This window comes from Pleurodeles waltl, chromosome 6 (assembly GCF_031143425.1).
Source record: "Pleurodeles waltl isolate 20211129_DDA chromosome 6, aPleWal1.hap1.20221129, whole genome shotgun sequence".
NCBI classification, from domain to species: domain Eukaryota; kingdom Metazoa; phylum Chordata; class Amphibia; order Caudata; family Salamandridae; genus Pleurodeles; species Pleurodeles waltl.
The window spans coordinates 1,116,561,534-1,116,586,919 of NC_090445.1; the positions used below are offsets into that span (position 1 = coordinate 1,116,561,534).

The window sequence follows — 25,386 nt, forward strand, 5'->3', positions numbered from 1 at the left end:
GCTACCCTGGTGGGGAGAAAGTGACAAGACCCTACCCCTTCTGGGACCCCTGCACTTTAGAGGACCCCAATCAGCCAATGGATATCTGCAATATGTGAGAGACTTAGAAGCCCCTCATCTCCATCTGCAGGGGGGGGCATCATTTTGTTACACCACTGCTGCTGTTCATTTATAACACACATTTTCTTTAGTATTTGCAAAGTCAAAGAAAACGTGCGCGTTCTGCTTAACGCAATCAGACACCACATACCATTAAAATAAGCTCGTCTGCATATAGTCAGGTAACACTGGTTCATGTTGTGTTTAAGGCTGCGCCTTACTCAGCTGCTTGCTTTTACCCATCACGCAGACGGACGGCTGGGAGCGGTTTACTCCAGGGGGCGGGCTAAAGTAGCTTCTACAGCTGCCCAATCGTAGAAGAGGGAGGGAGGAGTTCCGGAGACACCCAGAGAGCACAGGATATACGAATTCCAATGCATGCAACACAAAACCGGAAGAGAGCTGCTTGGTGAGAAACTGGGGAACACAACTAGAAGGGTGAGGGTGAGGGGCAGACAAGTAAAGGTGGATCGTAGGAATATTGGATAGTTCAGGGTCGAGAACGGTAGGCACAGATTGCGAATAGTAGACGGTAGTAAAGAATAGTGGAGGGGTGAATATGAGATGTTTTCTTGTCACTTCGTACCCGAATTTAAATATAGTGCGACATACCAGGGCATTGCTGGGAACGTAGTTTTAATATTTCTCTAGGTCTATAAACGAGTATCTGGCTCAGGCCAGTATGTGTGTGTGCATTTTGAGAGTCTGCAGCCCTTACTCTACTGCGCATTAAAGATAACTAACTACACGTCGTACAATGCGTAGGAAGTTCCTGAACTGGATGCTCTACCTCGCGCATGTTCAAGAACAAATAGAGAAGAACTCTGGATAGGTGAGCATGGAGTAGTTGTGGTGAAGGCCATAAGGTGGATTAGGATTTGTACGTGGTGTCGGCATGAGGGAGAGCTCATTGTGTTGCTGGAACAACTGCAAGTCGAGCACACATTTTGTCACCTCTAGTTTACAGGTCTAGTCGAAAGGAGGTAGCTCAGGAGGTTGATAATCTTTTTAAGTGGTCTGTATGTAATTCGAGGGAGCCCGCAATCTATGTATTAAAGCTCGTCTATAATTTCCATATTACAAATGACTTGTGCCCCAATTAGTGCCCTTTAATAAAGAACTGAGTAGCCACTCAACTGTAATACTTATTGCTATTGAGTTCTGACATAATTCCTGTAGCCAAGGAAAAAGGCAGGGCACAGAGCAATTAATGCTGCTGTTTTAAAAACGAAACATAGCGCTTCCTTCTGCTCTATTTTTCTAGATGAAAAGTAGCATGCAAAGAAGAGATACTTATGTTTATTTTATTCCACACTTTAGCTAATTATAGGAAGTCATATGGCCAGATTTAGAGTTTGGCGGACGGACTTACTCTGTCACAAAGGTGATGGATATCCAGTCCGGCCGTATTACGATTCCTTTATATCCTACGGAAATTCTAGTACAGCAGACGGGCCATCTGTCATGTTTGTGACTGAGTAACCTGTCCTCCAAACTCTAAATCAGGCCCTTAATCTCTCTGTATGTTTCTAAATATCCTGATGTATGTATAGGTTTTTTTTTTGTTTAAATCTCACTTGATTTAAACTGATTCTAATATCTGCCTTTTGGTGTATTTAATTTTGCACCCCACATTTTAATGTTGTTCTTGGTGTTCACAAGCATGTGATGTCTTTCAGTGTAAAGAGCACCACCACAAAGATTTAAATGTTTTGTGGGATGGTTAATGGTGTAGCCATATAGTATATGGAATAAAGTACGGCCTGTCATATATTATAAAGTTTTTGCAAGTCACCTTGGAGTTCCATGACACTATAGAGGACCTCAGCCTTAGGTCTCGTTCCTCTATAGTCACAGAACTCCTTTGTGAATTTCAATATTCTTAACATACAGCAGAGGTTATGCTTTCCCATATAGAATACATGAGAACATGAATCCTACTTGAAAGCCTGACTCTGATTTCCTTTTTAAGGGTAACTATTGACATCCCTTATTACACATCCGGAGGGTAAAGGCCGGTCACTGAGCATAATTAAAGATCCACTTAAAACCCAAAATGAAGAGTGGCATGTTGTCTTCCTTCTGCATTGTTTTCCTTGATGAACAGTGAAAGGCAGAAAGGAGATATTTAAGGAAGCATGTTTATTTTTTTCACCGTTTAAGTAATCATATGAAATATAGAATCTCTTGAGTGTGTATACACATTCTGAGGTATTCCTTCTTTTTTAAATCTGATTTATAAACTGGTTCTAATATCTTTTTGCAGCAAATATATATTTGCTTTTTGATGTGCTTAATTTTGCACTAGTTATTCTAATTTTATTCTTCATGCTAACAAACAACCTGTCTCTTTCTCATGAACGAGCAGTACACTAAGGATTTACGTGGTTTCCAAAGTGGTTATGGTGTGGCCATGTAGTATAAGGATTAACGTACCCCCTGCCTTACATTAGGAGGATGTTGCAATTCACCTCAGAGTTCCATGACCTTATAAAGGAACTCTTCACTCAGCCTCTTTCCTCTTACATGGTCACAGAACTTCTCAGTGACTTGCGATATCCATAATATATATGCCAGGGAGTACTTTCTCCCATATATAATATGCAGGCCTCTGCTTCCAGTGCCATTAAGGTAGTTTGATCTGTTAATGCACATGTTGTACAAATGTGTATTTGTGTGTCTGCATGTGCAAATTTTACCCCAAAGTAATATCCTGTTACCTATTTGAGTTAGTGTGGACCTAATTTAAGGGTGAAAGCATGGTTTTGTTAGCATGAGCATTTCAATATTGCAATTCTGTACATATTACTACTTTGGGTCTTGTTGATACCATGTTACAAAAAAATAAATACAATGAAGTGGTGGGGGATAGAGCCCACTGTACAGTTATTATTATTTTTAATAATCACACCTATTTGGCACATTTTTTAAAATACTTTTACGCACAGAGAGATACAGTAAGACTTGTACTATTGCACTTGTTTTAAATCACATCAGAGCAGGTTTTTGGATAAAAATTAGCACATTTCTGAATGGTAGTGATAAAGAATCTTTCTCGAATTGTGAGGTAGGAGGCAAACACTACCTACAATTAGCTTTTTATATGTTTCAGTGTCGGACTGGCCATTCTGCCACTCAGGCATTTTCTCAGAGGGCTGCTGGTTAGGGAACACTAGGACTTAACCACACACCCTTGCTACTTTCCATATGTGACCCTCTGCTGTTTGCAGCTGCTTAGAACATTTTTACCATGGCTTTCTTTTCCAGTCCGACCTTTGTTCCACTGCTCCACTCGACACTATTGGAAAAATATACTTTTTAGCATTTACCAGAATGGATTTTTAGGGGGGAAAAACTTAAAATATGTGCTATATGTACTTCTGAAAGTCAGGGCCATCAGGTTGAGTTTCTGCTGGGAAGTATAACACAATATATGTCCTGCCCAGAGCATGTGGGCTACTACCGTCAAACCGATTCAAACATACAAGGAGAGATGTCAAGTACCCATGTCCTATTTTTTCCCCTCCTCTCCCTCCCCCACTCCTAAAGAAACAGAATATGGGCTGAAAAAGAGACAAGTAAAATTTCACATGCTCCCCATTCCTGATACCAGCAAACATATTTTAGCGCTGGTTATTTTTGATCCTCTTAGTGCCAATCAATAATATAAACAAATGAATACCTTTATTCTTTAAACGGAAATGCCTAGTTTTAAATGTGGAAGGTGCTGCAGTGGGCAGTTACAGAGCCATCAGGCCTCAATTCGTATATGATTATTTTCTGGTTTGGTGGCTTGGTAGACTAGTATATACACCCCAGGGATCTGTGTTTGATCACTTCACTGCCATTGATGTAGGTAGCAATAAGTAAATATTATAACAGAAGCGTATAAAGAACTCTTTGTGGATAAGGTTTGCTCTGCAAATGTGCCTATTACAATTCTTATCCACTGGCTGTGGTTTTTGAGGAGTGGAGAACCTATTAGTTTAACTGCAATTCAGTGGTTCAAGGACACATACACATGCTTCTGCTTTGACTGACAGGCAAATTTACAGGTAGAAGTGGGGTAGCCTCTGAACTCTTGAGGCAGATGCCAGTCTTTGGCTGCACTCGGGGTCCTCTTGGAACCTCGAGCCCAAAACGAGTCGTGCTTTCACGGGGCTTCTGCGTGCCAGCCTTGCTGTACTCAGGCACCAAACATTAAAGACATGATAATTAACTTTCAGTAAAGGAGAGGGGAAAAGACGAACGCAATGGGTCAGTTCCACAATGTAAAACCAGAAAACCTGAGCCAAATCCTGACTTCCCTACTTGAACAAAGTACGATTATGGGAAAATATTTGATTTCACCAAGCCTCCTTTTTCACTTGTGGCAGAACGTTGAAATACATTTCCGGATGTATGATGTACAAAAATGTCTTGTGTTTGATTGACTAGATTATAAATTTACTCCATTTGTAATAAGAATCTAGGCCAAGTATAGTGTACTCATGACAACTCATTTGTCTCTTTGTTACTAATAGGAATGTTGGCAGGGCAGCTAGAGAGGAATGTTTTTTTATTTTTTGTTTGAAAATCACTTTTAATAAATGCCTCTCAGTCCAGTAATATCTGATATACTAGGGTAAAACACTTCCGCTTGTTACAGAAGTAAACTTTTTTGAATATTTTAACATGATGTTGTTGCTTGTGTTACATACTAAGTATTTTCAATGCTTGGCTCATGAACGGCTGAGCTAGGCCATTGGCTGGGTTTTCCATGGAAAGAATAAGTGATAAATAAGGAGAAATGGGTGACATAGGTACCTCTGGGTTGGGTAAGGGGAGAAAAGATGAATTCTAGTGTGAGAAAGGGAAAGACTTTAGTGGGTGAAGGAAATAAAGGTAAGCACTGTTCCTGCTACATGCCTTGGTATGAGTGAGTGAGGCAAAGTGAAGGAGGAAGTCATAGAAGTGATGGAATGAAGCATGAGTTGAAAATAGGGGGAGTGCCTAGATTGAACCCTGAATAGTAGGAGGATGTTATAGTACGCAGAGACAATAAGGTACAACATTAGGGGTATGTCTGGCCTGCTGTGATAAAGGGAGTGGAGGGGGCGATATATAGGTTATTCCTGGACAGATTATAGAGATGAATAGCAGACAACGAGCGACATGAAGTTGTAAGGGGGTAGGAGAGCCTGGCAAGAGGGTCAGTTGACTCCCTGGTGGATGATCTCGTGGTCAGTGCTTTCAGTAAATTAGAAAAGTCTTATTTACTGGTAAAATCCAAAACACATCATTAGTAAGCTGAAGTAGAGCTAATAGATTTTGTAAACAAGCATAACAGGCTCGAATTAAGTGCACTTAACAACTGCATAACAACGTGTGTGCCTATATTGGTTACTTTTTTTAGTTCAATTCTTTACAAGGTAGCTGAAGTAATGTTTACAAACTAATTTCTGTCGCCTTGCTTGTAGATCTTACACTTACCCCATTTCGGTTTCTTTTTTGGAAATCCAGCTATGTGTGTATGATTTTATGCTTGTCATGTAGTCACTAGAGAAATTGCACTAACGGTAGAGATCTAAGTGTAATCTGCAGGTCGCTGGTTTCAGTTCCAATAATTTAATTTATGGCTTTTATTGAATATGAACAAACTTAAACTTGAGCCTGTACTGCAGTCTTACCTGCAGGGGACTCAAAAGTTTTTCAGTCCATTTGAAGTGCCAATATTAGTAAGGATGTACTACTAGTAGAGCACAAGCTTCTACTGCCTTGTGAGTCAACCCAGAGTGTACCTCTGCCCACAGTACTTTGTGGGCGTTGAACCTTCGTTTCAGGCAGCTGATTCCATTTCAGCACAGCACATAACCTTTTACCAGTAGCACTGAAAGACTGCAGGTAGAGATGGACAGAGGGAATGCTTCAGAAAATAGTGGCTCTCCTTCAGGTTCTCGTCACCAGTTTGGTGAGTATGATGATCTGCAAGGTGCCATCCATTGGGCATCAACTTAGAGGACACATAAAATATTAGATGAATAGTGGAATCTAGTTCCCAAACTTGTCAGGGCACAGCACGTCCTACCATAGTGCCCAAACATCTTGTTTTACTTCACATGGCCTAGAAAGCAAGAGGTTTGACTTGCTTTGGCAGGTCGGGCTGGCCTCTCCCTAAAGCCACAACCAGTCATTTGGTGATTGCCTCGTCCAGTGCCATACAGACACAGGGTGAAAGCCTGGAAACAGGGTAAATAAAGGATTCCCTCAAGACAGTAGTTATACTTCATCTGGACTTCCTAAAGAAACTCAGTGCACTAGTCCATAACCTTTTTCTCAGGAACAGGTCTTAGATGGTCTCTGTTCTTCCCAAGGCCAGACCAGCTGCACCATTCTGAAAGAAATCTGCTTCTGTGAACAGGAAAGAAGAGGACGCTGTGGAGAGAAATTGGCACAGGACCATCAGACCCTGGCTTGCCACTAATTGTCAAAACGATTCTTCTATCAACATCCTCAGCTCTCCCAGTCTGAAATATTGTGAATAACTCTTCAATCACAGGAGGTTTCCAAGCCAAACTGAAGAAAACTTACATATGCATGTTACTTAAGAAGAACAACTTAGACCCACAAGATCCTAACAACATGTCAATATCCGTTTGATTATTTGTCACACATTCACCTGGTTCCAACCTCGGAAACGATGATGGACCTCCAATCCCACCCGAGGCAGGAACTGAAATCAGGTGAAATCAACCCTAATCCACCCACTGCCTCCAGGGGAAAGGTGGATTGAGAATAAACAAGAAAAGGTGAACTTGCATCACTGGGTCTGCTCTGCTGCCTAGTAGGGTCTGAACTCCCTGGACTTCATTAGTGTTGAGGCAGGTGAGGAGCACTAGAAAGAACAAGAAGCATTGTTTACCAGTAATCTATACTTGCAGCATTCATCATAAATATTGCATAAGAAAGCAGGAACAATTTAAAAAATATTCTGGAGTTTTCTGTCACTCCTAAGAAAGTCATAACATACAAAGTTAAGATCAAAACTCGAATGCAAGTTTGTGCACTTGAAGCTTCTCCAAATACGCAATACAACTAAGGAATACTGTTAAAAAACCTGCAGTTCAGGTACAGTAAAGTTCGGAGCGCTCCCAAGAAAGAAGTTAATAGTACTGGGCCACTCTGGGTCTTAGGGACTCATAGAATGTTTGATTTCCAAGGACAAACTCATTGTAGGAAAGTACCATCTTGCCTGGCATGTTACCCCCATATTTCACTGTATATATGTTGTTTTAGTTGTATGTGTCACTGGGACCCTGCCAGCCAGGGCCCCAGTGCTCATAAGTGTGCCCTGTATGTGTTACCTGTGTTATGACTAACTGTCTCACTGAGGCTTTGCTATCCAGAACCTCAGTGGTTATGCTCTCTCATTTCTTTCCAAATTGTCACTAACAGGCTAGTGACCAATTTCACCAATTTACATTGGCATACTGGAACACCCTTATAATTCCCTAGTATATGGTACTGAGATACCCAGGGTATTGGGGTTCCAGGAGATCCCTATGGGCTGCAGCATTTCTTGTGCCACCCATAGGGAGTTCTGACAATTCTTACACAGGCCTGCTACTGCAGCCTGAGTGAAATAACGTCCACGTTATTTCACAGCCATTTACCACTGCACTTAAGTAACTTATAAGTCACCTATATGTCTAACCTTTACCTGGTAAAGGTTGGGTGCTAGGTTACTTAGTGTGTGGGCACCCTGGCACTAGCCAAGGTGCTCCCACATTGTTCAGGGCAAATTCCCCGGACTTTGTGAGTGCGGGGACACCATTACACGCGTGCACTATACATATGTCACGACATATGTATAGCGTCACAATGGTAACTCCGAACATGGCCATGTAACATGTCTAAGATCATGGAATTGTCACCCCAATGCCATTCTGGCATTGGGGAGACAATTCCATGATCCCCCGAGTCTCTAGCTCAGATCCAGGTACTGCCAAACTACCTTTCCCGGGGTTTCACTGCAGCTGCTGCTGCTGCCAACCCCTCAGACAGGTTTCAGCCCTCCTGGGGTCCAGCCAGGCTTGGCCCAGGAAGGCAGAACAAAGGACTTCCTCAGAGAGAGGGTGTTACACCCTCTCCCTTTGGAAAAAGGTGTCAGGGCTGGGGAGGAGTAGCCTCCCCCAACCTCTGGAAATGCTTTGATGGGCACAGATGGTGCCCATCTCTGCATAAGCCAGTCTACACCCGTTCAGCGATCCCCCAGCCCTGCTCTGGCGCCAAACTGGACAATGCAAAGGGGAGTGACCACTCCCCTGACCTGCACCTCCCCTGGGAGGTGCCCAGAGCTCCTCCAGTGTGCTCCAGACCTCTGCCATCTTGGAAACAGAGGTGCTGCTGGCACACTGGACTGCTCTGAGTGGCCAGTGCCAGCAGGTGACGTCAGAGACTCCTTCTGATAGGCTCCTCCAGGTGTTGCTAGCCTATCCTCTCTCCTAAGTAGCCAAACCTCCTTTTCTGGCTATTTAGGGTCTCTGCTTTGGAGAATTCTTTAGATAACGAATGCAAGAGCTCATCAGAGTTCCTCTGCATCTCTCTCTTCACTTTCTGCCACGGAATCGACCGCTGACTGCTCTGGAAGCCTGCAAAACTGCAACAAAGTAGCAAAGACGACTACTGCGACCTTGTAATGCTGATCCGGACGCCTTCTCGACTGTTTTCCTGGTGGTGCATGCTGTGGTGGTAGTCTGCCTCCTCTCTGCACCAGAAGCTCCGAAGAAATCTCCTGTGGGTTCACGGACTCTTCCCCCTGCAACCGCAGGCACCAAAGAACTGCATCACCGGTCCTCTGGGTCTCCTCTCAGCACGACGAGCGAGGTCCCTTGAACTCAGCAACTCTGTCCAAGTGACTCCCACAGTCCAGTGACTCTTCAGTCCAAGTTTGGTGGAGGTAAGTCCTTGCCTCCCCACGCTAGACTGCATTGCTGGGTACTGCGTGATTTGCAGCTGCTCCGCCTCCTGTGCACTCTTCCAGGATTTCCTTTGTGCACAGCCAAGCCTGGGTCCCCGACACTCTAACCTGCAGTGCACGACCTCCTGAGTTGTCCTCTGGCGTCGTGGGACCTTCCTTTGTGACTTCGGGTGAGCTCCGGTTCACTCCACTTCGTAGTGCCTATTCCGGCACTTCTGCGGGTGCTGCTTGCTTCTGAGTGGGCTCTTTGTGTTGCTGGACGCCCCCTCTGTCTCCTCACGCAATTGGCGACATCCTGGTCCCTCCTGGGCCACAGCAGCATCCAAAAACCCTAACCGCGACCCTTGCAGCTAGCAAGGCTTGTTTGCCGTCTTTCTGCACGGGAACACCTCTGCAAGCTTCTACACGATGTGGGACATCCATCCTCCAAAGGCGAAGTTTCTAGCCCTTGTCGTTCTTGCAGAATCCACAGCTTCTACCATCCGGTGGCAGCTTCTTTGCACCCACAGCTGGCATTTCCTGGGCATCTGCCCACTCCCGACTTGATCGTGACTTTTGGACTTGGTCCCCTTGTTCCACAGGTACTCTCGTCTGGAAATCCATTGTTGTTGCATTGCTGGTGTTGGTCTTCCTTGCAGAATTCCCCTATCACGACTTCTGTGCTCTCTGGGGAACTTAGGTGCACTTTGCACCCACTTTTCAGGGTCTTGGGGTGGGCTATTTTTCTAAACCTCACTGTTTTCTTACAGTCCCAGCGACCCTCTACGAGCTCACATAGGTTTGGGGTCCATTCGTGGTTCGCATTCCACTTCTAGAGTATATGGTTTGTGTTGCCCCTATACCTATGTGCTCCCATTGCATTCTATTGTGACTATACATTGCTTGCACTGTTTTCTATTGCTATTACTGCATATTTTGGTATTGTGTACATATATCTTGTGTATATTTGCTATCCTCATACTGAGGGTACTCACTGAGATACTTTGGCATATTGTCATAAAAATAAAGTACCTTTGTGCATATGACACTAGTGGTACTGTAGGAGCTTCACTCGTCTCCTAGTTCAGCCTAAGCTGCTCTGCTAAGCTACCTTTTCTATCAGCCTAAGCTGCTAGACACCTCTCTACACTAATAAGGGATACCTGGACCTGGTGCAATGTGTAAGTACCCCTTGGTACTCACTACAAGCCAGTCCAGCCTCCTACACTCACCCCTTCAAGAAACTTAGTCTTAGTTTAACTAGCATATCCAAGGATTAGTGCACACTAACCTGAGGGTCAAGTACTTAGCCCAGTCTTAGGGCCAGATGTAGCAAAGGTTTTTACCAATTCTGTGTCTATGGGAAAAAGTGTTCGTACATATGGCCCTTAGTTCTTTAACTGGAATACGAAGGAAGGCTGTGGTGCAAGAAGCTCGAGAGAAGGTGGAATTGATGCCCATGAACGAAGACAGGAAGCATTGCAAGGAGACAGGATCAGCAGGAAGTCTATGAAGACTAAAGCGCTGACGGTTGCAGGTGACTTAGGAGGTGAGTTCAGGGAAGATGCTTGTGCAGGACTGGAACAAGGCCAAGCTCTGATTCGGGTTCAGATGAGTTATTTTTTTCTGGAAGGGAGAGCATGTTCCAGAAAGGCACATGCCTCACTTGGAAGAGAGTAGAAAGATCCAACAAAGCCTGGGAAGAGCACTTGTTACAAAAAACGTATATAACCCCTCGAAGGTAGCAGGTGCATGTGACAGTTGGAAACAATTAACCATGATTAACGCAACCCAAGAGTATTATGGTTAAACTCAACAGGTCAGCGCAGATACTGTTAACTGCACAGTAAACACATGGTCCTTGCAGGTGCAAGGCTAAAATAGCAACAGTACAGGAGGGTCAAGCGTTTAGGATCTCTGGGAGGGGGACCATGGATTGCATGAGACAGGTGCCAAAGGGGAAGGGTTATATGAGTCTGAAGTGTAAAACCCACGAAACAGATGCAAGGAGGGTGGGTGACATAATTCCTTGGAAAACTTGTTTAACTCTCAGCATTTCTCCTGTTCCTGGAATTCATAGAAAAATTGCATAATTACTGAGTGAGAATCAGTAGTCCTCTCAGAAAGAGGAACAAATTCACCTAATCCCAATTTGGGATGACTTAAAAACAAGGTTGACAACAATTGTGTAGTTATATTACTACCCCTGGATCTTTCTGCAGCATAATACCTTAATTCTTTGACACAATGAAGTTGGTATAGATTACATTATTCTTATTTGGATTTCTTCTTACCTACACATTATGTCCTACCAGATTCATTGTCATCCTTTTTTTTTTTTTTTTTTTTTTTTTTTTTTTTTTAGCAACCCCTTACAGCACAAAAACAGGAGGTCTACAAGGTTCTATCATGCCGCAACTAATATTGAACGCTTACTGTAAGAAAACCTTTGGTGGCATTACTTTCTAAGTCAAGCTGCCGAAGTATATAATTTCCCACCTCAAAGCTTAGAGCCATAGAAAATTATTGGGAGTATGAAAGAATGGTTAAGAGTTGGTTATTCCCAAAGTGATACATCAAAGAATCTGTATGTTATGTTCTTGTTCACAAAGACAAGAGACAACACAAATCCTGGCCTTGGTTTCAACAGACATGCACGATGTACAAACAGATAGCCCTGCACTACCCTCTATTGGACAAATTAAGTGCTATATAAATGTGATTACAATTCAATATATTTCAAGTAAGGCTGATAGTAACCTGTATGGAGTTTGCCTGGGATTCTGTATCTTTCGCTCTTCGTCCTGGGAGAGATCTTAAAGGCACCAGCCAGCCTAATTCTAGACTTGTATGAATCATCTTTGAATCGTTCAGGAGGGTTAGCCATCACTCCTAAATTCTTGTTTTAGTTTATCTAATGGATACTGTGTTTGCCCTGTTTCTGTGGGTGCCCATCTCAATTGCGACTGGCCTGTTTCCAGATGTTTGCTTGTGAGGCTTAGTAACAGTAGGGATGTTGCTTCGGGAACTATACACCAGAAGTCACCCAACCTTTATTGTTGACTACCAGTTTATCTGTTATGCTTGCAGCTGGTCTCTTCTGGACTGGCTGTTGAGTCTTTAACAAGTACCAGCTTTGTATTAGCACACAAAATGTTTTTGACTTGAGTTAGCCATTTGGCACTTTGATTATTTTTGACTTGAGCTAGAATGCTGTTTTAGGGAGTAGGGGAGTTTTCACAGATTTGATTTTGGAAGTATTTTCTGCAGACTTCTTGTGATCTGTTTTCAGAACCCACTATTTTGTTAGTGCTGTTGAGAAAAGAGAACAAAGTCCAAATGTATCATAGCTTGGTACAGTGTAGCATTCTGTCTTTTTTTTTTTGTAGACTGAACATTTTCAAAATAAGCAATATTACGACACAAGACAAAAATGCCCTAGAAGTTTACTGCGGACACCTAACACTGACTGTGAGACCCCATGTTATTTGTATAATAGGGTCTTACTGCTCAAATGCTATAGGTGCTTTTGGGGTTATATTTCTGGTGTATAAATGCGCTACGTTTCCATAGATACATAAAGGACCTAGCTTTAAAGACACCGCTGGCACTGTGGTTTCAGTTTGAGCATAATTGCTTGTCATGCAGTGCCTGATTCCAAGCCTTCTACAATCTCCTGGAGCAAGACGTGCTACTCATTGCTCTTGGACAGAGCAAGAGTCCAAATAGAGTAGGTATATAGTTGCCCCCTTGAACACCAGTGGTAAAAGACACCATGGAAACTGCAAGGTAACCCCTGATTGCTGCAGACCCCAGATGAAAAGTGTTACATACACTGAGGGCTGTGGTCTTTTCTCCAATCTGTACGTCTCCTTCAGCACTGTACAGCTATGTGTCCTTCCCATCCAACCTTCCTGCACAAAAGAAGGGTGTACATCAGAATGAATAAGACTTATTGGTTTTCCCCACCATTTCTCTTCACAGACCCCTTGCCTTCCAGTACAAGAAGACAACATATATTTACCAGTTTCAGCTCCTGTCATTCTCAGCCGTGATATAGGTATAGTTAGTATGGACTATGAGCCTCTAGGGTTTGGTGGCAGGAGTACAGTCCATCAGGGTAGGAGGAGACACTATCTTAGTCATCATAACAGAGACTACCTGTCAGATTTAGAGAAGACTGCTGGCCCAGCGGCCATCTTTGTACCTTTGGAAGGAATGGCTGTCCACTCAGTTCCTTTCAAGGTACAATAAGATTGCTGGATGGCCACAGTCTGGTTTGACTGTCATTCCCCAAACTTTTCTATATATATATATATATATATATATATATATATATATATATTTTTTTTTTTTTTTAAACAACAAACTCCCAGAGATGGTCTATTCAGCGTTTCATCACTTTTGAGTCGATAAGATGAGCACAATTGAACTAGGTAATAATAAATATCTCTTATTCAAAGTCAGAATGCCCCAAGTGCTAAACATGCACCTTATAATTATGCATGTTATGATGATGATATTATGGGGTTTTGATGCTGCTGGTGTGTCTGATTGCTGACTGTATACTGTTTGACTTAGTGTGCTTGTTTGTTGCTCAGCATCTAGTCAGTGACAGTCTGCCCTGCTTAATTTATTTTTATGAGGCTTTGGGTGCTGTATTACCTGAGCCCTGTTCGGTGGCACTCTAGTTTGCATGGCTCAGTGAGTTCTCCTGTTGGTGGGAGGGCTTTCTGCTTATGCCAGGAACATATTGGTATGCCACCCCTGCCATACCTCAAGCCTACTGTTGCGCTTTCAATTTCCCTCAGTTAGGGAGGCAAGTAGCAGGCTGGAGTAAATGAAGTAAGACAGATAATTTCCTAAAGCTACAGAAAAGGTCTTGTAATGCACGTTCTTGGTGCAGTGCCCTGGGCTCCTCCCTCGCACCTCAGTCGCATCTTACACACACACACCTCTGTATTCTCACACACCTCTGTATTCTCACACACCTCTGTATTCTCACACACACCTGTATTCTCACACACACCACTGTATTCTCACACGCAATCTTCTCCTGCCCTTCTCTGGACTCTTCATTGAGCTCCCGCTCTATCCCATTGTGCCAAGCCTCTCAATTTCTCCTGAAGCGATTACTTGTGTCTTCCCTAGACTCTTCACCCTTTTTTTACTAAGGAGAAGGTCTATTAGAGTCTCTTACTCTGCTGAGTATATTGGCACTTTGTGCATAAAAGGGCCTGCAATTACGATGTATTCTTTTTGCAGATTCTTCTGTAGGGGATTTTATCCGTTTAGTACTTTGGTTTGGGGAGCTGGTTTGGAGTGCCCGTTATCCTCACTCATGGGTTCCATATGTTAGTATGTTGTGGGGGGGGGGGCGTTTGTGTCTCCTTCTAACCTAACCTTGAAGGTGTGTGTGTATTGTGTTAATTCTGAAGGAAGTGGGTATGGTTCGGGCCCCATGGCCAACTACCTAACTTGTGAAAGCAATAGGAATGTTGCTGTGCATCACCAATTAATTTTGTGCTCTTCCAAATGACCTAAGTGGTTGTGTGCCTTTCCAGCAGTGTTTCAAATTCTTTTGTTTCTCATATCTGATGTAAAGTCCAGATCCAGGTAATGGAAATATGCCACTTTTAGTTCTTATTTTCCTATTCTGTTTTTTTTAGTTGGAACAGATCTGTTCCTTTCTGGCATTGGCTGTTGTTCTTACTGTGCTAAAGTTGCAAGAGTCTATTTGAGCCCCATACCACACTACCTGCAACTCTATGACCCACAGGAGTCCTCAGTAAAGATCGCCCTTCCCTATGTCCCAGAGCTGTCTCTGAAGTTCTTTTTCCCCACGTCCCCATGAGATGCTTGACTAGGGTTCTGCACATCTAGTTTCCCGAGAACTTGCCACCTACGTCGCAATTTTCACCCACACACCAGTGTCAATTTCTTCTTGCCAGCATTCACGATTCCAACCTTTCAAGATTTTCCAGATTCTGTCCGTCCATTAAACAAATCAAGCCAAGTGAGTAGGAGAACAGCTTCAAGTCATATTGCCCCTTACTACTACTTTAAACTTATCATTTGGCTCTGCTTCAAGACAGAAGTAGCCACCGAGCATGTGGTTGATGATGCCCTTGTCTGGCAAGGTGGACCTATGTACTCCTTCCTCACTTATTGGCAGCATTCACCTATAAAGCAGTTTGCATGCTCTCTTCCCATTCAGGTGTTGGCTACTTTTTCCTGATGTGGTTTGCCTATTTCCTATCAAGCTGATAACAGTTCCTACATATAGCAGCCTTTGGAGCCAATCTATCCTTGCACTTGTGACATTTCCTAAAGTTCTACCCATAATCACGTTGTGTTTAACTACTACATGGAGCCTCTGTAGGCCCTACTGGCAAGCCCAGAAATCTTAATACACAAATAACACTGACCCCGTCCTCTGTTTATCCTTTTGACCATCAATATTTAGTCAATATTTAGTGGAATCCTGCTTGGCTGGCATTTAACCCCTTTGCAGCCAAGGACATAACTGTTACGTCCTTGGACTGGCTCATGGGCCTCGCCTTGGCACCCCCACCCCAACCCCCCTGTGGTGTCTGATGACATCTGCACGTGATTGCATGCTGACCTCATCAAAGGCCTGCCCCTCCGCGCTGGAAGCTCAGCTTCCAGCGCTGATCGGAGGAGAAATGCTTTTGGGCCGAGAGAGGCATCAAAGGATAGGATAGGCCTTTGATCTCTTTCTCAGCATTTCTGCTGCCCGATGCCCACTAGACACCAGGGAGTTTTTGTTGTTGTATTTTACGCATAAGGGGAGCAGCCTCTTTGGCAAGGGCCGCTCCCCGGGGGGCACATTATTTTTAGGCCATTTATGCCTGGGGGGGGGGGGGCGGGGGGGCAGAAACCGCTAGACACCAGGGATAATCTGTTCTCCAAAATAAGAGGTTGGGGGTATGGCCTCCAACTTTGCTGGAAATCACACATTCCCCCCCCATTTTTGTAATGGAACCTTCCGTAATCTGCAGGAATCCACAAAATTCCCACCACCCAGTATTGTCTCATCTATATCGATTAAAAATTCTGCCCCACTTGTCAGCCTAAAAATGTTTTTTTTTTTCAAACTGCCGTTTTGGACCCGCTTTGGTTCCCCCACAATTTCGACATGTTTTTGGCCCTTCCCTGTCACAGGCACTTGGCCCACCTACACAAGTGAGGTATAATTTTTACCGGGAGACTGAGGGGAACATTGGGTGGAGAATTTGAGGTTTGCTGAGGATTCTGGGTAAGAAAACACTGGGATCCACACATGCCACACCTCCCTGGAGTCCCTCGGGTGTCTAGTTTTCAGAAATGTCTGGGTTTGGTAGGTTTCCCTGTATGGCTGCTGAGCGCAAGGCCAAAAACGCAGGTGCGTCCACAGCCCACAACCCCCGCAAAAAAACAGGTAGTTTTGTATTTGATATTTTTAATATGTCCAGATAGTATTTTGGGGAATTTCCTTTTGCGGGCACTAGGCCTACCCACACAAATGAGGTACCATTTTTATCGGGAGACTTGAGGGCATGCCAGGTGGAAGGACATTTGTGACTCCTCTAACATTCCAGAACTTTCTGTTACCGAAATGTGAGGAAAAAGTGTTTTTTGGGCCTAATTCTGAGGTTTGCAAAGGATTCTGGGTAACAGAACCTGGTGAGAGCCCCACAAGTCACCCCACCCTGGATTCCCCTAGGTGTCTAGTTTTCATATATGCACAGGTTTGGTAGGTTTACGTAGGTGCCGGCTGAGCTAGAGCTACATTTTGTCCTTCCAAATGTAAGGCAGTGTGTAAAAAAGACGTCTGTTTGAGAAATGGCCTGTAACTCATATGCTAGTATGGGCACCCCGGAAATCAGAGATGTGCAAACAACCACTGTTTCTTAACACCTTATCTTGTGCCCATTTTGGAAATACAAAGAATTTCTTGATACCTATTTTTCACTCTTTATATTTCAGCAAATGCATTGCTGTATATCCGGTATGGAATGAAAACCCATTTCAAGGTGCAGCTCATTTATTGGCTCTGGGTACCTAGGGTTCTTGATGGACCTACAAGCCCTGAATATCCCGCAACCAGAAGAGTCCAGCAGATGTAAATGTATATTGCTTTAAAATATCTGACATCCCAGGAAAAAGTAACAGAGTAAAACATGGAGAAAAATTTCTGTTTTTTTTCACCTCAATTTCAAAATTTGTCTTATTTCAGCTGTTATTTTTTGTAGGAAACCCTTGTAGGATCTACACAAACTACCCCATTCTGAATTCAGAATTTTGTCTAATTTTCGGAAATGTTTAGCTTTCTGGTATCCAGCATTGGTTTCACACCCATTTCTGTCCCTAACTGGAAGGAGGCTGAAAGCACAACAAATAGTAAAAATGGGGTATGTCTCTTTGAAATGCCAAAATTGTGTTTGAAAAATGGGGATTTTTGATTCAAGTCTGCCTGTTCCTGAAAGCTGGGAAGATGGTGATTTTTAAAACCGCAAATCCTTTGTTGATGCCATTTTCAGGGGGAAAAACACAAGCCTACTTCTGCAGCCCTTTTTCACACTTTAAAAAAAAAAGAAACAAAATGTTCGCTGTATTTTGGCTAATTTCTTAGTCTCCTTTGGGGGAACACCACACATTCTGGGTAGCTCTAGAATCCCTAGGATATTGGGAAAAAGGGACGCAAATTTGTGAAACAGTTTTTATTGACATTTATCATTTAAGAAAACAGTGAAAGAAACAATAAAAATCACACATATGCTCCAGAAAGATAGCAGATGTGTTAGCCCCCCCCCTCGCTTTAAAGATAATCATGTCAATATTCAACAGAGGATGAGCTTCAGGCCATACATAAGTCGAACATTTCCCCCGGAGTATACGCCCACACGCTGACCTCTGAGATTGCACTACCAGAAAAAGAACAAGAAAAAAAATAACAGTAAGAAGAAGAAAAAGAGAAACAAAAACCCATAATATAAACAACCAAACTATATGTCCCAGCTCTCTCCCCGTGTCACCCCCCCATGAACTGAGCTTTATACTTGGGAAAGGTGTAAAGCCCTAAGACGCGTGCTACAGGCTGTAAGCGGTATACCCCTAGAAAGGAACATCACTAGGGGGTCCCAAATATAGTCAAAGCTCCTTCTAGAATTTTCCAGTTTATCAGCTATGCGCTCCATAGCGAGCCCGCACAACAGTCTGGCGTACCACAGCGCCATTGGGGGCGGTTCTTTTTTCTTCCAGTATGACGCTAGTACCGTCTTTGCTGCACCCAATGCCAGCCAAAGAATAGAGCGGTCACCCTGAGTCTGATGTTGCAGTTCTGGAGCACGCAGGACCAATAGAATATGTGCGGGTGGTGCTGGAATAGGGTAGCCCAAAATCTCTTTTAGATGCGACAGAATTTCATTCCGGTATGGGCGTATAGTGGGATAGTCCTACCAGATATGCCTAAAATCTCCCAACATCCCACATCCCCGCCAACACCTATCAGACACATGGGGAAAGTGTTTTTTAAGCTTCTCCGGGTAAAGATACCAATTGTAGAGGAGTTTATAATGAGCTTCTCTAGTGCCCATGGAGTGGTTGTATTTGACTATGTCCAGAAACAGGAGGGACCAGAGACCCTCCTCCACTGGACACTCCAAAGTCCGCTCCCAAAAAGCCAAATGACAAGGAGTGCCTATGCTCCTTGCCGGGGCCGCCGGTACTCACGATCCTGCAGGTGCGGCCTCGCTCCTCTCCACTCGCGCGGCCGCCTGGAATTAAAAAAGGGGCCATACTGCCCCCCTCGCCGGATCGTCATTGCTGCCTCCTCTGCCCAGTCCAAGGGTGCCCACTCACCTTACTTGGGGGCTCCCCTACTGCACGGGCCTCTAGGCTCAAGCCCACACTGCAGCTCCTGGGAGCAGGTGCTTCCCACGCTGGCGCAGACTGCCGCCAAGCTTCTCCTGCGCACCTCCCCGCCCTCTCCCCCCTCACCCCAGGACTAACGACATCGTCCGGGGAGCCAAACCAGCAAGCGCCACCCCCCCCCTCAGACACCTGATGAATGGGTCTGCAGGAGTGGTGGTCGCGGAGCCTCCAGGCTTCACAACCGGTTGGCCATGTTGGTTGGCCCTGCCCCAAAAGGACGCAAATTTGGTGTGGGTAGCTTATGTGGACAAAAAGTTATGAGAGCCTATGCGCGAACTTCCCCAAACAGCCAAAAAAAGGCTTGGCACCTGAGGGGGAAAAGGCCTGGCAGCGAAGGGGTTAATCTTAGGTGTTGTATGTATAAGTCATCCCAGCCCTACAAAAATCCAGCTCATCCTTTTGCCTAGTGACTCAATAAAATACAAAGATTAGGAATGGCTTTCAGCGATACGCTTTGACAGCTTCTTCCCTTCACTCATCACCCCCAATGCCCTTGAAAGAACGCATAAAAACAAAGCTCATACTGTATTTTGGCTCTCTCTGCATGACCGTTTTCATCTGCTTTTTAATTTTAATTTTCATGCCTCAGTACGTACCCTCATCCTCTATAACATTAGTGGAGGCCGAGCGGATACTCTCTTCATTAACAGTATTCTGGTTCCTGTGAAAGCAGTCTTTTATACGGAAGCCTTTAATGATCACTTCACGGAAAAAGTTGAGTAAATGAAACTCCCTTCTCCCCATATCCGACTGAGAATGTACACTGGTTTCCCCTTAAAACATTTACACCTTCAAACTGTCCTACAACGTTCTTCAAGCCAGTGCTGTAAAAAAAACCTGTAATTCCTTGTCAGTGAACATTTCATGTCAGGATACTGTTTGGCCACGTCTAGCAATACAGCCTGTAAATTCAGACATGTCTCAAAGAATTCCGAATTCAGCAAGGGGTCATATGTGTACATCCCATAGAAACTAACTGTTGAAATAACGAAATATTGAGAAGAAGTAGATATAAAAACAGCCATTATGACATTGTTTTCATCAATAACTTTGTGTCACAATGACATATTTACAAAAGCAGTGAACTGTTATGGCCCCTGGAGCCTTTCGGTTGTGGGGATATACAGGGTTTTATGGGTTTGCAAGATAGCCTGAGCCAACAACTGATTGTTGTTGAAACCGCACAATGTTTTTTATTGTGTTCCGAGTATGGACCAATACATAAGTTGAAGTATGGAGAGTGAGAGGCAGTATCGAGGTAACCTTTGTATTTCTGAAATGGGCACAGGATATGGAGTTTAGGAACAGTTGTTATTTGTACATCTCTGAAGTGTACAAGCATATGATGTATAGGGTATGTTTGAAAATTTCTAATTTCTTTACAAGGTGCCTTAAACAAATTCAGCGAAATCCCAGTGGTGGTAGTAAGTATCCTACTATTCTAGGCTCCCACATGTTTTCTGATAAAAATGGTACCTTCCCTTGCATGGGTAGGCATAGTGTCCACAACAAGAAATGGCCCAAAACACAACATGGATACATCACATACTTCCACTCAAAACTGACCTGGTTTTTACAAAGTGGGTAGCTGTGGATTTTGGGCCGTAGCTCAGCCAGCACCTAGGGAAACTTAGCAAACCTATAAATTTTTTCAAAACTAGACACCCAGGAGAATCCAGTATAGGGCTATTTGTGTAGCTCTCATCAGATTGTATTAGCCAGAATCCCGTACAAACCTCACACTTTGACTAAAAACACATTTTCCCATATTTCTGTGATGAAAAGTTCTGGAATCAGCGAGGAGCCACAAGCATCTTTCCAACCAGCATTCCCGTAAGTCTTCTGATAAAAATGGTACCTCAATTGGTGGGTGGGCCTAGTCCCTGCAACAGAAAAGGCCCCAAAATAAAATGTGGAGACATCAACTTTTCCTGTCACAATAATGATCTGATTTGGCAATGGGGTTAGCTGTGCTTTGTTTTGGCTGAGGATCGACAGCTATTGAGAGATACCTACCAAACCCAGACATTTGTGACAACTAGACATCCAGGGGAGTCCAGAGTAGTATTCCTTGCTTGGATCCCATAAAGGTTTCTTACCCATAGAGCCCCGCAAATCTCAAGCTTAGTCCAAAATTGCACATTTTTCTTGCATTGCTGTGACGTTAATTTCCGAAATTAGCATGAACCCTCAAAATTTGTACCACCCAGTGTTCTCCCACTTGTTCCAATAAAAAATGCTACTTCACTTGTATGGCTGGGCCTACTGCATGCGACAGGCAAGCATCAGACCAACGTCAGTGGGACTCCCATTGACCCTGATTTGATTTGTGCCTGAAGGGCCCCAGATGGGCCGCCCCTACCAGTTTCTGCACTTATGCGAAATTCCTGGTGTCTAGTGGGCTTTCCTGCCTTTCCCCCTCACCCCATTTAAAAATCCACTCCCTGGTGGTCTGATGGGCTTTCTGTCTCCCGCTGTGGGCAGATTGGAGGAAAACACCTCCAGCCTGTCCCCGACTGGGACCTAAAGACTGCTGTTTTTTTTGGGGGAGGGGTGGGGGACTAGGCTGAGCAGCCCCAAATCATTTACTCCCCTGTAAAAATCACAGGTGTCTAGTGGGCTTTCTATGCCCCGCACCCCGTCCCCTGGGGGGGCAGAAAGACTTTTGGGCTTTGGGAGAGAGAGGGAGCAGTAGGCCATTGAAGGGGCGTCCCTCCTTTCAAAAGATAGTCACTGGGGTCTAGTGGGTGAATCCCTGAATGGGGATTGCCCTCCTGTGGCAATTCCCAAGCATTAAGGAATGGTATGTTTGGAAAGGGGAGATTCGACTCTTTCTAGTGACACCTCCCCCTTCCAAATCGGTGCTCAGGTGGCTGAGATATGACCCCAAGCACCATGCGTGTCTATCATCCTTGCACAGAAATAAAAAAATAAAATAAAAAAAAAACAGCATTAGGTGCTGGGGAACATCCCAATGCTTAAAATAGTAAGAGGAATTTCCTTCCTCATGTGTGAGGATGGCCTGGAGCCGTCCTCAGCACACAAGGTCTGGTGCGTAGGACAGTCTGGAGCCATCATCCGCACCGAACGGGTTAAATAACTGTAACTCAGTAGCCTATCCCTGCAATTTCTGTATTGGTTAGTTATGGTAGACATTCGGCATAGGCGACCAGTGCACAGTTATACAATAATAGACTCTGATAAACAATTGACATAGAATTTGAATGGTTCTTTACCTGATATTGGTTGTAACTTATTATTAACATGTTGGGTAAGTTTGACCCTATCATCTTCTGTAACCACTATATGTATGTATACCAATCTAACTAATGGTAGTAAAACACATTTGGTTCACCGTGCATCTTGATTAATCTGATTCACACCCTCAGAAGGATAGTTGATCTGTTGGATAGATAGTATTTACACACTTTTAAACATCACTCAGTTAATGGCCTTGAACTTTAATTCTGATGGCTACTTTTAAATGCAGATTATTCACCTTAGATATGCACCATGTGACTGGATTTGGAGATTTCTGAAGCAGTGTGACTGCTTGTCCATAGTAGGCTTCATATCTCCCTGGAATTGACAGAGTTAAGCTGTACATAAGCACAACCCTTTGTGCTGACATCATTTACTTCCTTTCTGCACCAGCCACTCCTACAGTGTTGATCTCCTCACGACTCCTAAAAGTAACTCTTCAGTAGCGCTAGGGATCGATGTCCCCTCTGAAAACAAAACTATTTAAGCTGTGCCGCCACTGACGGAGTCTGAAGTCAGTCACTGATGTTCACAAGGTATGCCTGTATTGCCTGTGTTAAGCATACCGCTTGAAGTTGTGTTCTAAATACGCCCTTATGCACCCAAAGGTGGTTTGAGACTGGCAGGTGAAGTTGTAGTAACTCATCACAATAAGTCATTATCTTCCCGCTAGTCCAGCTGCAAGTCATGGGCTCAGTCCCCCTCACTGGTCTGTTCCTGTGGCTACCTCACTTCCTGATTTAAATCCTCAGGTAAGTCTAAGTGCAAGCATAAGAAAGCGATGCATGACTCAACCCCATCCCGGTCACTCTGACTTCAAAGATAAGGTGGAAGGTGGTTAAGATTTAAGTCACCCTCCCTCGAAGTCACCAACTGCGGAACGGATTACTCAGTCGGTCCTAGCGGCTGTCATTGTCGACCCTTCAAAGAGGCCATGATGCAAATCTTCAGTGTGTTTTTGGCTCCCTCGGGTGCTCCTTACAGCCCCATGGAACCCCAGGGACTTCTGGCCAACTTGCTGCCTGCAGGTCCTTCCCATGCTCTGCCTGTCCTCTTCGGACCAGTTACCAGCCCCCTCGATTCCGGTACAGACTTCCATTCTGGCCCACTGATGCATGGAAGTCCCCGCACCCCGACTTTAGTACTCACGTTCGGGTGCTGATGCCTATGTCGTATCCTGAAATTCCCTTGGCTTAGGCTTGACCAAGGATGTCAATGAAATTACAAAAGCACATCCAGTTATCATGCAGCCTGACTTTAACCCAGTGCCTCTTCTGCATTACAGCTATCAGCAGATGCAGAACTCTGTGCACCTCAGGATACTGATGATGGGGAGGGTGATCGCTTTCCCCTCCTCATTATACTTATGTCTTGACTTACAAAATGCCAGTGGGCTTGATATCTCCCCTTAGTTAGAACTTGACTCATTGCATGGGCCACCAAGGCAGAAAGTACCTAAATTGCAGTTGTGGTTTAGAGGCAGCAGTACTACTAGAATTATAGCCACCCCCCATTCAGACTATAAGAAGTGTTTTGGCAAATTTTGTAGCCTGGGGCAGTGAAATCTTAACTTTGGCTCTCATTTAATGATGCTCTCGCAAAGCTTCTGATGGCTACCTGGTTGAAACCATTTACTCGCCCGCTTGTTAGTTGGCATGCTCGCTGACCCAGTTTTTCTCAGCAAGCACCCTACTCTGAAGAGTCTCTTTGTACAGGCCTTGACCAGTAAGGTAAATCCTAGTTCATTTCTTACCATCTCCCTGGATAGAGAATCTAAAAGGATTGATGTCTTTGGGAAACATGTTTTCTCTGCCAGCTTGACAATGAGGTCTGAAGTGCAGTCTGTCAGCTGTTAGGCACCTGCTTGTTCTGCATGGCTTGAAACTAAGAGGGACAAGGCTAAAGAATGCAGCAGTAAGGAATTTATTAATGCATTTCCCACGGCTCAAACAAACGTATACAAAAATATTAACATGAGCATTTAACTTGACTGCAGCAAAAGACATGCAGCTACTAAAATATTCACAGCAGTTGAATATTAATAATCCGAAAAAATGCAATATATCAACAATGAATATGTGTGTGTGTCTGTATATGTGTGTGTATGTATGTGTGCATATATATATATATATATATATATATATATATATATATATATATATATATATATATGTATATGTCCAACATAACTTCTGCATGTGGAACCTGAATCACAACAGGGCGGCATTGGCGTGCAGGGATGGAGTACCCTCACTGAACATCACACACAAACTTCTCCCATCGAAAGAAGTGCGCCGTACGCCTTAACTTGCAGCAATGAAAGGAACTTTATTCACCGTCCCCGCATAGCGATGACAAACTATAAGTCCCCAAACAGTGTCATAAACATTATAATATGATAATTATATAAAGATATACAACTGCAGCATATTTGGAAATTATAAAAATGAGAGAGTTAAGGCACAATACAATGATCGTAGCTAGGATTGAATGCGTTATAATATAAATGGATCTTGTGACTTTAAGACCTATGAATATAAAAGTGGTCGGTTTTACCACGTGGTCACTTTCAAATCGGATGAACTATGCACCTATGATTAAGGCTTACGTTGAAAGCCGAAACGCGTCAGGATTTATAGTTTGTCATCGCTATGCGGAGATGGTGAATAAACTTCCTTTCATTGCTGCAAGTTAAGGCGTACGGCGCGCTTCTTTCGATGGGAGAAGTTTGTGTGTGATATATGAATGCACACAGCAAAGCGAGATAATTAAGAATTAAAAATGCATCACTATGGGGATCGAATCCTTCATCATCCTTGCTCCTGCCAACGTCAGGCTGTGGAACCCTGGTCAGCTGACAAAGGAGAAATGTTCCCCAATGCATCGACCCTCAGAAATGAGTTCCTTCTGCCTCAGTGCCAAGCTTCCCCATCTTATATACTTTAAACAAACTTAAGAGGAAGGTTCTGCTATCCTCCCCCCTCCCTTCAATTAAGTTGTGAAATTCATGCGCTGGCTGTACTTGGACAGTGTTGAAAACACACAAAAGGATTGGCCAGATCCCAAGGTGCATTTCCAAGACAGAGTTGTACTCTTCTCTGCTGCAAACATTCTCATCCTTGTACACTCTTATAATTGTCACATCCCCCTTG

At 43.9% G+C, this 25,386-nt stretch overlaps 1 protein-coding gene across 2 annotated transcripts in view; it reads left to right on the top strand.

Moving 5' to 3' along the window:
* Nucleotides 1–425: 425 nt before the first annotated feature.
* Nucleotides 426–25,386, top strand: part of MUL1 (mitochondrial E3 ubiquitin protein ligase 1) — a 123,228-nt gene continuing 98,267 nt past the window's right edge. The window contains exons 1-2 of one of the 2 annotated variants that reach the window (XM_069240278.1): nucleotides 451–508; nucleotides 17,027–17,073. The gene's annotated coding sequence lies outside the window, so the exon portion shown is untranslated. Of the gene's footprint in view, nucleotides 509–17,026; nucleotides 17,074–25,386 lie in introns of both variants that reach the window. The other variant, XM_069240277.1, reaches the window with a different exon arrangement.